The sequence below is a fragment of the Acomys minous genome, assembly GCF_964271855.1.
Source record: "Acomys minous genome assembly, chromosome: 18".
Lineage (NCBI taxonomy): Eukaryota > Metazoa > Chordata > Mammalia > Rodentia > Muridae > Acomys > Acomys minous.
Window position 1 is genome coordinate 54,258,837 of NC_140501.1, and position 17,395 is coordinate 54,276,231.

Below are 17,395 nucleotides of genomic sequence, written 5' to 3' on the forward strand. Positions count from 1 at the left end.
ACAGAGCATCTCGCTTCCCGATGGACATACTACCTCCTGTGCTTTTTTGCTTAGTTTGTGCTAATACGGGCTGTGCTGTTTGTGGTTTCACTATAAAATGCCGTCCTTAAATGAAAAGGACCCGAATTTGTTGTTATTTTGCATTTATGCCACAAGTAATTATCACATCAGGTTTGCAGTGCTTTGCATTAAACTTACTAAAACCGCACAGCTAAGTTGCTAGATCTGGTTGGATTATGCTTAGAAGTCAAGTTTGGGAAATTTGATTTTATTTTTCAATTTTCAGTTAGGGTTGGAATGAACGTCTCTTGTTTCTCACAGTCTTGAATATTTAATGACATTACACCAGGAGAATTTAAGATCATACATATTCTGCTCCCTCAGTCCAAAATACAACTTCCTCAACCACTCTCTGTGATCATTTTGTGGTATCACAGATTTTTAAATAACGAAAAGAGGAGTGGGCATCATTTCTATTTTGACTTGAAAATTTAATGTATTTACATGTTTGCTCAGAATGTATTAGTTCTTGAATGTTTCTTCTATCAGCCTTGAATGTTTCTTCTATCAGCAACGGGCTTTTAAATTCCATAGCACCTGAAAGTCACATAGATACACTGAGATTTTATAGTAAGTTTAGTCTTTGATTTCAAATTTTTGCTGTTGATTATTCCCATTGATAAGGGGCTGTTTGCATGCATTCTGCATTTAAACATTCTGCATTTAATTTGACCTGAGTAGAATTTTGTATACTGGATGTGCTGTTCCAAACCGATCCGTTGGTTTCTTGAAAACTGGAATTTTCAGAATTACTTGCTTGAAGCTTTATCTTAACCTGAAACATTAATTTTCAAAAACTGCAAGAAAATTTCATATGACAACATTAATAATTGTTTATTTGTGTTTATCTTAAATATAGTCTAATAGTTAGGGAATTTTTAAATGTTTAATAATCATTTTAGATATAACAAACTAAGATACTCGAAGATACTACCCTTTCCTTGAATCTTCTTTTTGTTTCTTTTCATCAAGAGAAATATGAAGTTACTTATGGGGAAAGCATTCGTTAAACTTTTTTTGACTAGTGTTCTGGTAAAAATGACTCCATGTCCACCAAATATTCCTTGCATTCACTGGGCTGATTCTGTTGCATTTTGAGCGCTGGGGCATTAAAATGATGTAAAGCTTTTACTGCAGGCTAAAGCATAAAACATTCTCAGCATGTGGAAGTCATATGGCTTATGAAAAAAGTAGAGAACGAGGGCATTGGTGCCTATTCAGCTTAAAATTTCATCCCATAACTGTAAAGACATTTATTTTAATCTGATCATTTCTTGAAAAAAAAAAAAAAAAAACAACTGGCCTTTGTTTTACGGGAAGTTGAAAATGCAAGCTGTTTTTAACCAATCTGCTGCTAGTTTGTGCACTGCATATACACAAATGTGTTTAGTTACCAAAGTGCATCAAGGAAAGGAACCCTTAGCAATGTGTTGAATGCCTGTCCAGAGGCTTCATTTGCACAGCTGGGTGCATCTCTGCTTCTAGCCCAAGTAGAAATTTAATATCTCTGTTTTCTAAGTTATTTCACATACTGTAACAAAGATCTCATTCTTCTATTCTTGCAATTTTATACTGAGGGTTGATGCGTTTTGCTGGCTTCATTGTATATTGTATACTCATTTGTTCAAGTCTCCTTTGTGTCATGTTAGTTCTGTCTCTAGTTCCAAAGTTCAGTTGGATACCTTGTTTCTATCAAAAGCTGGTTTACTGTTGGGATCATCTATTGCAGCTTTTCTATTGTTTTTGTATTCTGTTCTTTAAACTTGGGTTATTTCTCTTAGAAATTGCACATTTATCATAGAATATTATTTTTCATAAATAGGAGTTGGTATACTTTTCACCTTTCTAAAATGGTGAACACATATAGATTAGTCTTAAAAGCACCCAGTAAAAACGTGCTTGGGTTTGTTCACACGTCCCTGCTTTACGTAGATATTTTGGCTTTCAGAATCTTACTGTTCTGTCCTTTGGCTAGATTTTTTTCTGTTAACTACTGATTTTTCTTTTCAATTTTGTACAACTTTATACAAGGCTGTCATGAATAGAAAGTGGAGCGTGTTTAGAGTGTTATATATGCATATATGTACTCAAATATATAAAGTGTGTGTGTGTGTGTGTGTGTGTGTGTGTGTATCAGGCCCCTACATCCATAAAACCAATCTGCCTCACACATAGCAGAGATGGGAGTAACCACCAGCCATGCTGTCCACATTATAGGAACGTTGAGGCTCCCTCATCGTTGTAAAGCATCATCTTAACCTAGTCTGCCAAACTCCAGTTCTTTCAAATGGGAGCCTCTCAGTCTGCCATTTTCCCTCAGCTGGTACTAAATAATTAGTATGTGACTCAGATTCCTAGACACAGCTGTGCCCAAGATGGCCTTCACTGAGACTGAGGAGCCATCCAGCATAGATTCACACCAGGAGAGACACTCTCTGGTGATTATCAAATGTAAAACTTTTAGGTTTTAGTTAATCACTGTTTATGGACTCTTATGATGTAGGAACACCATTGTGGGTTTATTGAAAACTTGTGAACAAAAGATAAAAATTGTAATTTAAGTGATTTTTGAAACAGTGGTTTAGCTTTGTTGTCATGGGCTATTTTTATTTATTTATTTGTGACTCCTTTCTTGTGTTTTTTTTGTTGTTGTTGTTGTTTTTTGTTTTTTGTTTTTTTCCCTTGGAGACAGGGTTTCTCTGTGTAGCCTTAGCTGCTCTGGACTTGCTTTATAGACCAAGCTGGCCTCCAACACAGAGATCTACCTGCCTCTGCTTCCCTGAATGTTGGGATTATAATTATATGTGTGCGCCACCACGCCCACCTGACACTTTTTGAGTGATGAAATGATTCTAGTCCATTCTAAGGCCATTTATATTTTCACTAGGTTGTTGATTATGATTGAAATATTTACTGGATATATGTCTTGACTAGTGGTTTTGGGTTTTTTGTTTTTGCTTTTTTGTTGTTGCTGTTGTTAGTTTTTTGTTTTGTTTTGTTTTTTGTTTTTTTTGCATTTTGGTCACTGTGAAAAAGGTTGAGGTCAAATGGGAAGAGGACCTCAGTTGTAAAAATGCCTCACTCAGATTGCGGGTGGGATGGGAAGGTCTGTGGGGCATTTTCTTGATTGCTAATTGATAAGAGGGGGGTCCAGTTTACTGCAGGCAAGGCCATGGGCTGGTGGCCCTCTGAAGGATAAGAAAGTGCTGAGCAAGCCATGAGGAACAATCCAGTAATAGGTCTCCTTGTGACCGCCACTTTTCTGCCTCCAGCCTGATTGCTGTCCTGCTTGAGTTCCTGTCTTGACTGTGATGTGGAAGTGCAAGCTGAACAAACCCTTTCCTCCCCACGTTACTTTTAGTCATAGTGTCTTTATCACAGCAATCAAAAGCAAACTAAGGCAATGTACTTGGTAGTTCTGTCCATCCTTTCTCAGAGGCCCATATGTGGTGCATTAGAAACATTAGTATTGTTCATGTTTAGGACCAGTACGGAGGTGCAAAGGAGCAGTAACTTTAGTGAATACTGTTACATTCTTTTTGCATGTATTTATTTATTATGTGTGAATAAACACACCTGGCATGGTGTACACGTGAGTTTCAGAAGACCACTTGCAGGAGTTGGCTCTCTCTCTCACCGTGTGGGTCCTGGAGGTTGAACTCCTTTAAGCTTAGTAGCAGATGTCTTTACCTGCTGAGCTACCTGCTGGTCCAGGATTCAGTTTTTATACAGGGAAAAGTTAAATGTGAGTTCTCCTGAAACGAGAACTTCGCAGTACTGAAACTATCTACCTTGTGATTTTGATAAGGAGTAGTAATAGTGTTAAATCCTGAAGCTCCTGGTTCAGTTAGTCAAGCCTTGCAGTCATGACATGGAGCTGGTCTTGCCATCTGTGTATGCATCTTATTCTCCTGCTGTTCTCTTAATTCATTGTTTCTGACTCATTACATCAGTCTCTTAACTAATCTTGTTGCATGCAGTCGTTTTTCATTAGTCATTCTACACTGGTACCTGAGGGATCTTGCCAAAGTAAAATGTGAATTTGATTGTCAGCCATACTTTTCCTGTAATCCTTCAGTGGCTCTGCGGCCTTTCAAATAAATTTAAACTTTGAGTCATTCCACCGGTGTGAAAAACAGCCTCCACCACGGTGTAACCTTGAGCAAGGATTAAGATGCCTCTCTCTCAGTGCCATCATCTGTAGAATGGGGATAGAAGAGAAAGCACTTCGCAGGATTGCCTCACAAAGCCCTTAGGGCGCTTTTGCTGTATCATGCCATTCCTAAGGAGCTGCAAAAAGAGTAAAGGGCGCTGCCCTCTTCGTTCAGCTTTGCCTGCTGGTTATGCACACATAACTTGTGTAAGGTCAGAGAGAGAAGGGGGAATTTAACAGTAATGATGAAGCTTTCAGTGAAAGTGAGAAATTAAGATGAATTCCTCCCTTCCTACCCTCCCTTCTCTTCTTACCTCTTCTGAAACAAGGCCTCGTTCTGTAGCCAGACTGGCTTGATGCCTTGATTCTCTTTCTCGCCTTCTGACTGCCAGGACAGGATCAGAGGTGCTCACCACTACACCCAGCTAATATATTTCTTCCAAGGCAGTAAGATGCTAGCTTCTGTATGAGATGCAGAGTTACACCTATTCAATTTCATGTTGGTCTTGGTGTTAGTGCAGACTTGCCAGATGAATCGGAGCTCCTGTCATAGTCTTATTTCAGACTTAGAAGGAAATTAGCTTAAGAAAAAGGACTTCTGGAATTATTTCTGGAGAAATAAAGATTTAAAGAATAAAAGAGAGAGATTTAGATACTGTTGCCTTAGTTTGGGTACCAGAAAGATGTATCAAGTTACAGGGCTGCTTATTGTTATATGTGTGATAAAGAGACTTTTTAAATGTCACAGCTCCTGCTATTAACACAAGGTAGATAGGTCATATGATTTTTGTCTTTGAAATTTGAGGTATTTTTAATTGTCAGCATTGATAATTTGCTTTGGGAAAAAAAAACCCTAAAGAATGAACTTGAAGTTGTTTCATTGGCACGAATAAGATAAGTATCAGTGGCGCTTCCTGGTAAGTCATCCTGCAGGGCCGTTGGCTCCCAGTGGTTTCATTTTCTTCCTGGTACTTTTTTTCCTCCTTGTATTTATCTGGCTTCTGCTTTTCTTTCTTGGTGTATACTCTACAATAAATGATGTTTTAATTAGAAATTATTTGGCTTTAAAGAGAAATTGTTATAAAGGTATAGCTGTTTGGGATTGATGAAACTAGATGTTTTTTAAAAATTGAGGGAGGGAGGGAGGTGGGGGGGCGGGGAGAGAGAGAAAGAGAGAGAATATGAATGAATGAGAGAGAATGTGTGTGTATCTGTGCTCACATACAATTACATGTGTGCTTGCCAGGGTGCATAGTAAAGGTCAGAGGAAACTAGCCCTTACACGAAGAACACTGTTAGGAATCTTGGAAGCTAGTCTTCTCCTCCTAGTCTGGAGTATATGATTTCTTGTCTCAGCTTTATTCTGCATGCCTGCCTCATCTGTTTCTCACTTCCCCCTTCTGCTTCTGTCTGTCTCAATGAGTTCTGCAGTCTCCTCTTCCCCTCTATACTGACTTGTGTATTATAGACGGGCGTGGTTTACCACGGTGCTGTTGGAACTGATTCTTCAACTAAGGCTTACCTCTTAATAGTGATACAACATTTCTTTTGGGTCTGTTGACAAGAGAGGAGTCTGAACACACATGACAGTGAGTCTGTCCCTATTCCTTGAGGTAAGAAGGAATCGTCTCTAAGGGGGTATTTGGATGTCGTGTGCATGGGGTTCTTCGATGGGACTGAACAGGGCATTCACAAACATCAATCTGAGAATGTATGCTGAGCTACTTGGTGATACAGAAAGGATTTCACTGCCTTTCCTCTTTTCTTCAAGGATCATTTTTTAAAGAAATAGCAAAAGACCTACACTATATTTTAGCATTATTATTATTTTTAAATTTTAGTCATCTCAGGTCAATCAGAAAGACGACAGAATAGCACTATAGAAGTCACTTTAGTTAGGCTGGGTGGTGGTGGCTCACGCCTTTAATCCCAGCGCTTGAGAGGCAGGTGGATCTCTGTGAATTCAAGGACAGCCTGGTCTAGCTGAAGGATAGCAGAGCCTGCACAGAGAAACCCTGTCTCAAAAAGAGGAGGAGGAGGAGGAAAAAAAAGGAAGAGGAGAGGTAGCTTTAATTAAAGCAGCTCTTTTTTTCTTTTCTTTTTCTTTCTTTGTTTCTTTTCTTTTTTTTTTCTTTTCTATTTCTCATCAAGTCCAAAGGGAATGAGGAATGTTAGGTGATTTCCTAACTATTATAGCAACTAGAGTCTGTCTCATACTTACCTTCTGTAGAATGACAACTGTTCCTTATAAAAATCTTTTGTGAGTCTGGAGAGATCCGGGGTTAAGAACACATGTTCTAGAGGACCTGAGGTCAATTCCTAGTATCTACATGGCAGCTCACAGGACCTATAACTTTAGTCTTAGGGGATCTGACACCCTCCTTTAGCCTTCTCAAGCCCTGCACACGTGTGGTGCACATACATACATCAGGCAAAGAATTCATATACTTAAAATATTAAAAAATAAGCGCTGGCTGCTTTTTCAGAGGACCTAGGTTCAATTCCCAGCATCCACATGGTTCACCATTAGGAACTCCAGTCTCAGTGTCTTTTATAGCGTCCATGGATTGTGCATGCATGTGGTGCACACTTGCAGGCAAACACCTATATGCATAAAATAAAAATAAAGGTAAAAGGCAAGCTTTTGTGGTGGTAGGTCAAACAAACCAGTACATTTGCCTTCTACTTTAGAAGAAACAAACAGGACTCGAGCTAGTAAGCCTACCATCTAAGCCATCTTGTTCTGCAGAGATTCAACAGTGGAAGACTTGACATGTCTGTTCCGTGCAGTATCCACCAGCCGTTATATTTAATAGAAGAATCACAATGCCTAGGGAAAGGAGCTAGAGCCTTTTAAAGTTCCTCTCCCAATATCGTAGCTAGTTTGAATTTCAACACTGAAAACTCTAAAGCCACATCTAGATTATTAGAAATCAGCCCGAGAATTTTAGACACAGACACAAATCAAGCATGGTCAGCTGATAGTCTAGAAGAACCCAGTCCAATTACAAAGGAAAGGAAGGGAGTCAAAGTGTTGTAAGCAATGGACTGCACTAAAGGAAAGGGACCTCAGCTTTTATGTGGAAAAATTATCCAGAGTATTAAATGTTATTTTCCTGAATGCTACCTCCAGATTTTTAGAATCTGGGATGGGCTCAGGAATGTGACTTGCATAAAAATGCTTAATAATTCTAATTGATGTAGGCACTTGGAAAACGCAGACAGTGTAGTGCTTGGATCTGAGGTAGTCATTAATATCTATAGTAAACGGAAATGTTTCGTCCTGCTATGTTTTTACCTTATGTTAAGCAATGTGTGTCCACCTTTTCCAGTTGCTTTTACTCTTAGGTTCTGACATGAAGAATGCTTTGGGTGAGCATAGTTAGTGTTCTAGATATTATCTTTAATAGTATTATGCCCCCAAGCATTTTCTCTAAAATGGCTACCTCATTGGCTCATTTCCTTAAGTGCTTATGTGTATGCATGTGTGTGTGTGTGTGTGTGTGTGCATGTGTGTGTGTAAAACCTTTAGAATATCAAGCATCTTGAAATTTTGCCCTTACAAATGAGTTCCTTAGCCCCACCCTCTTTAGGGTATTTCACTGTTCTCAGAGTCTTGATTATTTCTAGACCATTGAGCTGCTGAGGAACAAGGACTTTGGAAGCCGGACTGTTCTGGTGCACCTCTGATCTTTATAACTTATTCTTTGTTAAGTGTCCATGAGTTTCAGCACATCCTTTTGTAAGCTGGATAACTAACAGTTTCTGTTTGGAGCCAGTAAGTTGGTTCAGCTGGTAGAGGTGCTTGCCTCCTAGCTGGATGACCTGAGTTTGATCTCCAGCACCCATCCATTGGTGAAAAGAGAGAGCCAACTTCAGAACGTTGTCTTCTGACCTCCACATGTGTGCTGTGGCACATGTGTGCATGTGTGTATTCACACATACGTAACATAAACAAGTAAATGTACTTAAAATGGTATCAACCTAATAGAATTCTTGGGCTTATGAGAACATTTGCCCTGTGCTTATGATAGTTATGTAGATTAAAATAACACTTCATTACTCGTGGCTCTGTGCTTCTGTTTCCAGGATCTGCATGTCCCCCTTAACCTTTAGGATTCTTCTGTAGTGCAAGCAATATCTTTCTAGCTAATATTTTTTCACTGCGTGTTTATTCTCTTCTCAATTTTCTTTATGTGTAGGTCTTAATTACATTTCACATAAATACCTATTGAGATCATTGCAGCATAAAAGCAGTCTTCCTGCCTCTTCCATACTCTATCCCATGGCGCACAGTACCATCAAAATGATTTTCATCGCACTATTAATAGTCACTAAGTATGGACTCTACCTAAGTTCACACTGTGCGTTTGAAAATTTTTGCCCCTTGTGCTTCTAATTTTTCCTGTCCCCCTTGACTAACATCTTGCTTTCTTATTTCTAAAGATGTTCTCTGTGATACATTTAGGTGAGTTATCTCTCCTCCCATGTTTTCAACATTTTCCCTCTTAGTATTTGCCACGTTACTCAGTTAACATGTTTCTATATCCTTGTCTTACCAGTTAGGATCTTATATAACAGAACCCAGTTAAATCCTTCCCTCTAAGGAGACATTTTCCAGTGCATCTTGACATGCTCATGCCAATCCGTTCACTCCTAAGCCCTGCCTATAGACATACTTACACTCACAGCTTTTTGTGTTTACTTTTAAGATACATTGCCTTAGCCGGGCGTGGTGGCGCACGCCTTTAATTCCACGTGAGTTCAAGGCCAGTGTAAGGTTCCAGGTGGCCTGAGCTCAGCCATCATAGCAGTGACACTGTTAGCTAAGCAGTAAGATCCCAGGTGGCTTGGCTTAGCCATCATAACAATAGCATTGTTAGCTGAGCAAGGCAGGTTAAGAATTGCAGGCGATAAGGGCAAACAAAGCATCGGTAAAATGAGAAGAACAAGTTAAAAATTCTCCTCTAGCTTCCATCTCAACCCTGCCCCCGGACTTTACTGCCCCCACCTCACCCTAGTTGGAATTTACTACCTCACACCCCCCATTCACCTAAAAGGTCACCTATTGTTAGCCTATCACCTGTTGACTAACCATTGTTGCTAAGTTCTGCTTCTGTATATGGTATTTTAACACCCGACTCTTGCAGAACGGGTTCTTCCATCTCCTCGGAGCTTGGTTGGCCCTGATGCGTCAGTTTAATAAAAATTCCTTTGCTTTTGCATCGACTCTGGACTCTGTCTCTCATCGGGCGTCTAGGAATAGACTCTAGCCATCTGACTCTAGCACCAGCTCGGTCTACAAAGCAAGTCCAGGACAGCCAAGGCTACACAGAGAGACCCTGTCTCAAAAAACAAAACCAAACAAGCAAAAAGATATGTTGCCTTTTTCAGTGGTTAGTTGTCATTTAGCTTTTGGACATCGTAAATAAAGGAGCAGTCATTTATTTTTGACAGTCCACTTGGTAGTGAACATTAAAACTTCTGAATCGTACATGTAGGAGCCTCTTTTGTATGGTGCTGGGGACCTGTGGGGGACATAACTGGAAAGGAAACCTACTAGGCAAGGGAGAGTAGGTGTGGTCCTTGTGTGCCTCTCCCACCTGCTGGGAATTGTGTTCCTTTATCCCTTTGTTCCTTCAACCTTTGCTTCTCAGCTGACCTGGTAATCTCTTGCTTCTGTCTTTATGTCAGAAAAAGATAGGGATAAGATGAGAATCACTGACAGTCAAGTAAAGCTGTCTTCCTTCACAGTTTACATGCTGGCTGGTTGTGTTTTAGCTTCCTGGTGAGTGGACAAACATTGTCACTGATGACTTCATTTGAACAAGAGTGGTCAGGTGATGAAAACAAAGTTAATATAGCAAAAATCAGTAAAAAGTGATTCCCTAAATATGTTATTTTAATCAAAATGTGTGGCAGTTTGTCCACATTAACTGATACTGAGCTGTAGCTCTCAATTGGAGTAATTGGCAGTGCTTGCAGGCCAGTTGCATCGACAGTACTGCTTGCTGTAAAGGTGTTGTGGTCATCCAGTGGGCAAACAGTATTTCCCCATCCCAATGAAAGTCTTACTTATGATTATAACTTTTTGTGTTTATTTTTAAGGCATGTATCTAACACCAGTATCAAGAGTCCAAAAGCTAGCTTTTAGGCCATAGTCTGGTAATACTGAGATGCGTGAATTGGCTCTGCATATCATCAGTTTGTCCTGCATACACCATACATTAATGATGTCAAGTTTGATTTTTTTTGAAATGAAGGAAGATTTTTTTTTTTTTATTTTATGTGTATGCTTGCGTGCATGTCTGTGTACCAAATGCATGCAGTAGCCACAGAGGCCGGAAGAGGATGTTGGATCTCCTGGAACTGGAGTTACAGAGTTTTTAATCTAACTTGTGGGTGCTGGGAACTGAACCTGGGTCCTCTGCAAGAGCTGCCAGTGCTCTTAACCCCTGAGACATCTCTCCAGCCCTAAAATGAAGGCGTATCTTAAAGTTAGAATCTAAGAGTCTTATTTTAATGCCCTACTTCCCCCCAAGTCTTTTACAGTAGATTCACATCTACTTTTCTTGTTTTAGTAAACTATCTGAAATTATATAAAAACATTTAACCTTTTATTTTTTGTAATGTACTTTTTATAGAAACAAGTGCTCCAACTTGCATTTTGCTAGCTTAGACAATAATATATAATTGCATCCCACCACTGCGAGGCCTGCTGAGGAATGTAGAGTAAGGAAGTCAGCCAGCCTACCTTTGGCACACAGGGGAGTGTGTGAGATGCTTGCTTTGTATTAAGTCAGGGTTCTCCAAAGGAACAGCTGATAGAATAAATATGTATATTAATAGAAGTTTTTGGAATGGCTTACATAGCATAGGCAAGTCTAGGTAGTCCAGCAATGACTGGCGTGCTGGAGAGGCTGAGAAGCTACTTACTGCTCAGTCTATGAGACTCAATGCCTCCATAGTACCAGTCTTGACCAGGCTTGGAGGATTCCTGCAGAGCTGCTGGTCTTCGTTTTGTGTTGGAGGCCTGAGGAAGTTTGGTTCTAATATTGTTGAAGGAATACGATAGAATAGATGAACTTGCCAGCAAGAGTGAAAGCAAGCAGCAAATAGCAACAGCTTCCCTCTGTACCCTTTTATCTGGGTGGGTCTTCTTGCTTCAGATAATCTCATCAGGAAAGTCTCTCTCAGGTTTGCCCAGTGGCTTGCATCTTTGCATCTTAGCAGATCCCTGAGCTAGTGCATTTGAAAACCAAGATTAGCCAGTGCACTTAGCTCCCGCTGTCAGTTGTCTTAGGAGGAGTACCTAGACAGCATGATTATTAAATGGAGTTTAGCCAGGAGCTTATGAGTGAAGAATAAGAAACTGAACTGTTGTTGTAAATCGTTCTCAAAGTAAGCTCACTGTCTTCTTACCTAATGAACAAGCCCCCCTCAGGTAAGGACAAAACACATAAAGCCCTCTATAAGCATATGGTAACTTTAAATTACGTGTGAGCTGCTTTGCCCCAGATTGATAGGATTCATGAGGGCGTCAGGGAGGAAAAGGGACAGTGAAGTCACCGGTTATCTCTTTAAAAAAGAATGATGTTCTTTACTTTTGGTAATAGGAGTATTAGAGAATCTTTGATTATTTGAAGTAGCCAGGGAAGCCTTGTATATCTTGAAGTTTATTAAGTTACTTGTTTTTGGAGTTCTAGGAGGAGAAAGGAGAAGAAAGACCAAATCCACAGTTGTCCAAGTGAAGCAAGCTTTATTTTGGGGTGCACCCATGACTTGGCAGTCCACCTGCCTCTCCCTAAATTGTTTTGTTGTTGTTGTTGTTGTTTAGAGAGAGCAGTCCCTGCTGGCCTCTTGAGGTTCCTTTTGTGGGAGGGATAAAGTGTTTACAGGGGCCAGCAGGTCTGCTGTTACACATGGTTAGAGAGACACGGTGAAAGGGAAGGAGCAGGGTTAGGGTAGACATCATGGGAATGGGTCACAGGTTAGTGTAGGTTGAAAAACATGTTTGCAGTTTACATCAGAGCGAAGAAACAAGAACTTATTCTTAATCACAAACACAAACCTTAACCTGCAGGGACTTAACACAGGACAAACAGGATGCTTAACCTGCAAGGCACGCTGTTCCTGATTTGGTCTCCCACTAGTTGCTTTCCTAGGGGTTTATTTATTTAGTTAATTCTTTTCCTGGTGCTTGAGATGGAATCCAGTGCTAAGAACACACTCTTGTCTTGAAATACATTTAAGTGTGTGCTTCAGAGTGTGCTACTAGCTAGCCTTGCATCCTGTTTGGCAACTATTTTAAGCCCAGCCTAACGTCTATGATTTTTTTTCAGTATTACCTTCATTTAGATGTATATTGAATACCATAAGATAGTTTTCTGCCTTATCAAAGTATTCTCTTTTCTTTTTATCATTTTTTTAAAACATTTTTTTAAAACAATACCGCCCTCTCCCTTCCTCTTCCCTTTCTCCTCCTTTCTTATTCCACGCTGGAGCCTCAATCCAGATCTTGTACATATAAACACACTCGACCACCAAACGAGTTGCCAATAGATTAAATACAGGACCAACAGTGGAGAGCTTGTTGAAGTTCATGCATGTTGTGGAATGTATTAGTATTGCTTTCCTTTTTGTTGCCTAATAATTTTCCATTGTTTATGAATGTGATTATTCAGTAGCTGGTGGATAATTTGAGGACATTAAGGATATTGCTTATGTTTAGTTTTGAAGAAATTACCAAATTGCTTTGATTTTTTTTTTGTTTGTTTGTTTTGTTTTGTTTTGGTTTGGTTTTTTTTGGTTTTTTTTTTGTTTTTTTGTTTTTGAGATAGCCTTGGCTGTTCTGGACTTGCTTTGTAGATCAGGTTGGCCTCAAACTCACAGAGATCCACCTGCCTCTGCCTCCCAAGTGCTGGGATTACAAGTACGTGCCACCATGCCTGGTCCTATTTTGAGGTTTTTGAGACAGGCTCTCAATATGTAGTTGTGGCCATCTTGGAACCCACTATGAGAGCAGTCTGGCCTCAAACTCACCGAGATCCACCTGCCTCTGCCTCTTAGTGCTGGGATTACTACAGATACAACCACGCCCAGCTTTTGTTTTATTTTCTTATTAGTGGTGAATTGGGCTACAGTTTCTCTGTGTTGTTACTTGTCTGTCTTTGTGTATTGGTGGCAGATTTTCCTGCATCCTTGCTAGTATTTACTGTCTGCTTATGATGTAAGGAGGCAGTTCTCTCATACCCTTGCTGGCCATTGTCATGTCAGTAATGTTAATTTGTTTTTCCACTAGCTGATGGTGGGCCTTTTTTCAGAGATTTATACATATTTTGGTTGAAATGCCTATTCAGGTAATTGTTCATCTTGTAGTCCCATCACCATCCTATGATTGAGTTCTAAGAATTTTTTTAATATTTTCAATGTATTTTTGTTTGTTCTTATAAACAGATAATTTATAATTTACATGTACCTTTAAAAATCTCCATATTACTACTTTTTTTCTCTTGCTTTCTTTTTTCTGTCTTTAATGGGTATTTAAGGGGAGTCTTTCAACTCTCAGTAAAATTGATGATTATTTCAAAGATCAGAGGGATCAGTGAATTGATAGACCAGTGATAAAAGCACCTTACCCTGTTCTTCAGCTTTCCTTCAGAAAGTACTTACCAGATCCTATCATGGTGGCCCATTTTCATGGTCCTAGGACTTAAGTGGCAAGAGGATTCAGACCAGCTTCTCTTCCCCCCACACTCACAGAGAGAAAGGGGGGGGTGGGGAGGAGAAGGGAGGGAAGGAGAGGAGGGGTTCTGTTTAAAGCAAAACAAAACAAAAGTACATCTGTAGTCCTGTGTCTGCTTGCTTAATACTAACTGTGTCACAGTTTCAAACCTCATGTCTAAGCAGCCATTTCCACTGTATGTTATCTTTGGTCATAGCTACTTGAGCAGTCAGGTGTCATAGATGGAACAACACTGACTGTGCTACGTATGTTTAAAAAGTATATTTACTGGGCTAAGGATGTAGCTCAATTGGTAGAAGAGTCCTTGTTTAGCATACATGAAGTCTTCCCTCCCCCTCCCTCCCTCCCACCCCCACCCCGAGACAGGGTCTCTCTGTGTTAGCCTTGGCTGTCCTGTACTCACTTTGTAGGCCAGGCTGGCCTCGAACTCACAGTGATCCGCCTGCCTCTGCCTCCCGCGGCCTCCGAGGGCTGGGATTAAAGATGTGCGCTACCACGCCCAGTTTAGCATACATGAAGTCTTAGGTTCTATATGCAGTGTTAAATTTGGCAGTGGCATACTCCTGTTGCCCTAGCATGCAGGAGTAGGGGGACAGAAGGATCAGAAGTTTAAGTAATTTTCAGCTATAGAGAACAGTTGAGGCCAGCCTGGGATTTATAAGACTCAAAGAAAGAGAAAAAGAACAAATTTATTGCATGGGTTAGGAATCCATCAGAATCGATAAAAGACTACAGAAGGGATCTCATACAATGGGAAGACTGTAGGAGGCAGCTCCGGGCAGAGGCCATAGGTGTGCTCCGGCTAGGACAGCAGCACTATTGCTTACACGCAGCTGCTGGCAGTGGGATGGTGCTTGTGATGGTCAGCATACTTGGTCTGAAGCAGCATTGCAAGAGGTTTCTTTCTGGCTGCTTGGGTCACCAGTTCTCAGTGTCTGAGGCACATACGTTTGCCTGTACTCTACGTTCAAAGGACACTGAGATTTCAGTGTCTTATATTTTTCAAGTTTCTTGATGTGGGTCACAGTCCCTCTTTAATGCTAAAGGAAATTCAGGTGTTCATCCAACTTAAATTGTAAACAAAATAAAGTTCTATGGACCGCAGTTTTATGTCTGGGTCCTGCCGTGTTTCCCTTCTCCTTCACAGACGTTATTGATTAGTCTCACTCGCGTTTCCTGAAGCAAGCCACCAGCATCTGGTGTGCATGCTTACTCATCCTCAAAACTGCACAGCCGCACTCAAGTCTGTGAGCAAGTTTCATCCCTCCAGCTTGATACCTCATAGGCTGTGTTTAATCCCCCTTCCCACTAAAAAGACCTCCTTCTTCCCCCGCGTTTGTTCCCCGGTTTTCTTCTTTCTTCTTTGTCTCTCACAGACTGCTTCTTGTCTGCCCAGGTCTCAGGTTTCCCACAGCTCTGCTTCAGCCCTGATTTCTCCTTATCCACATGCATTTTTAAAGCAGGCTCATCTGTTCCCATTGTCTGATTCTCCAATAGTAGGCTAGCCAAGGGCTCTATTTACCCCACTGAACATCCAACTAAACGTTTTCTCTCAGTGTCTCAAAGGCACCTCACTTAATACTCAGGAAATCATACTTGGGTTTCTGTCTTCTTCCACTGTTGCTTCTAGACCAGTGCTTCTCCACCTTCCTAACACTGCTGCCCTTTAATACAGCGCCTCATGTTGTGGTGACCCCAACCATAAACTTATTTTCATTGCTATTTCATAACTGGAATTTTGCTACCGTTATGAATCGTAACGTAAATATCTGATATGCAGACCATCTGATATGTACACCCCCCCACCCCCCGCTGTTCTATAAGAACGACATTAAAGGTCGCACACCTGTTCTCACTAGCACACTGGCACTGCCCTTGACTCTTACCTCCTTTACATCATCTCAACTTTATTTCCAGACAGCTCCTGCTTGTCACCATTTCTCTTTCCCTCTTACATGTCACCCAAGGCCAAGCCACCATCAGTGGCACCTGAAATAGTTCCACACAGCAGAGTCTTGTGGGTAATGTTATTGTTAAATGTTAAATTCTTGCCCTTCAGAGGGCAACCTAATGTTGCTAATGTGCCTCCCAGGACTGCTCAAGGGCCTTGCTCTTTGTGATCTCTAATGTGTATTATTTTATGTTTTTCTTATTGATATTTTTGGGGGGGGGGTTCAAGACAGGGTTTCTCTGTGTAGCCTTGGTTGTCTCTGTAGACCAGGCTGGCCTCAAACTCACAGCGATCCTCCTGCCTCTGCCTCCCAAGTGCTGGGATTAAAGGCCTGCACCACCACACCCCGCTTTCTTCTTGATTTTTGATATTCTAATTGAGCCTCTGAGCTGGCAGGCCTCTTCCTGCCTTGGTTGTCCCTCACATGTAGGAGGAAGTGAGAAATTCAACCTACTTAACTGTTCACAGAATACAAATTCATACAAAGTTTTCCAAGAGACCCTTATCTGGCTTTTATGTGGGAGGGGTTCTGCTTTGCAGGGGGAGTAGGCATGGGAACGCGTCCTTCTACTGCTTTCCATCGTGACACACATCTGCCTAAAGGTCAGCTTAGCTGCTGTGGACCAATGCGGTGCGCAGCTGGGACCATAGGCGGCTGGGATGCTAGGCGGCAGGGACATTTTAGATGAAGTAAGGTCACAGCAGCAGTTGAGTTAATAAGTGAGTATCTGGTTTCAGTACAGTGAAAAAGTATTTTTTCTTTATTATTTCAGTGAGAAAACTGCCCTTATTAAAAGGTATTCTACTTTATTTGAGAACAGTGTTATATGTGTAATATCTATATAATACAGAAATTAAATTGTTTATTAAAAACTAGCTAATATATTATACACATGTTTAAAGAAAGTAAAAGAATGACAATGAAAATTCTACTAAACATATTTTTATTATTTTCAAAGATAACATTAGAATTGCTGTTGGAATAGAGTATGAGTTAGGATACTGTCAATTGGGAAATCACAAATTCTTTGGAAAATAACCTTATAAATTTATTCATTTTAATGTAGCAGAACGATCCAGGACAGGACAAACTTCCTGAACAGCTGACCTAGTGATGCTAACACATCCTCCGTAAAATTGTGCTTTGCTTATATTGCTATGACTTGCATTCTTAATTTCCTCTGTCTATTAGAAATAGAATGGAAGGGGCTGGAGAAATAGTTCAGTGGTTAAAAGCACTGGCTGCTCTTCCAGATGACCCAGGTTCAATTCCCAGCACCCACATGGTGGCTCACAACCATCTGTAATTCCACTTCCAAGAGATTTGTTGCCCATTTCAGGCCTCCATGGGCACCAAGCACACAAGTGGCACAGACATACATGCAGATAATCACTCATGCACATAAAATAAATATTTTGAAGCATTTTTAGAGGAAATATAATGAAAGGCAACATTTTAAATTTAAACGTTCTAGTAACTACAAAT

The 17,395-nt window shown here is 40.5% G+C and overlaps 1 protein-coding gene across 11 annotated transcripts in view; it reads left to right on the top strand.

The window, feature by feature from the left end:
• HMBOX1 (homeobox containing 1) overlaps positions 1-17,395 on the top strand; it is a 137,743-nt gene that overhangs the window by 1,652 nt on the left and 118,696 nt on the right. The gene's annotated exons all lie outside the window — the stretch shown is intronic.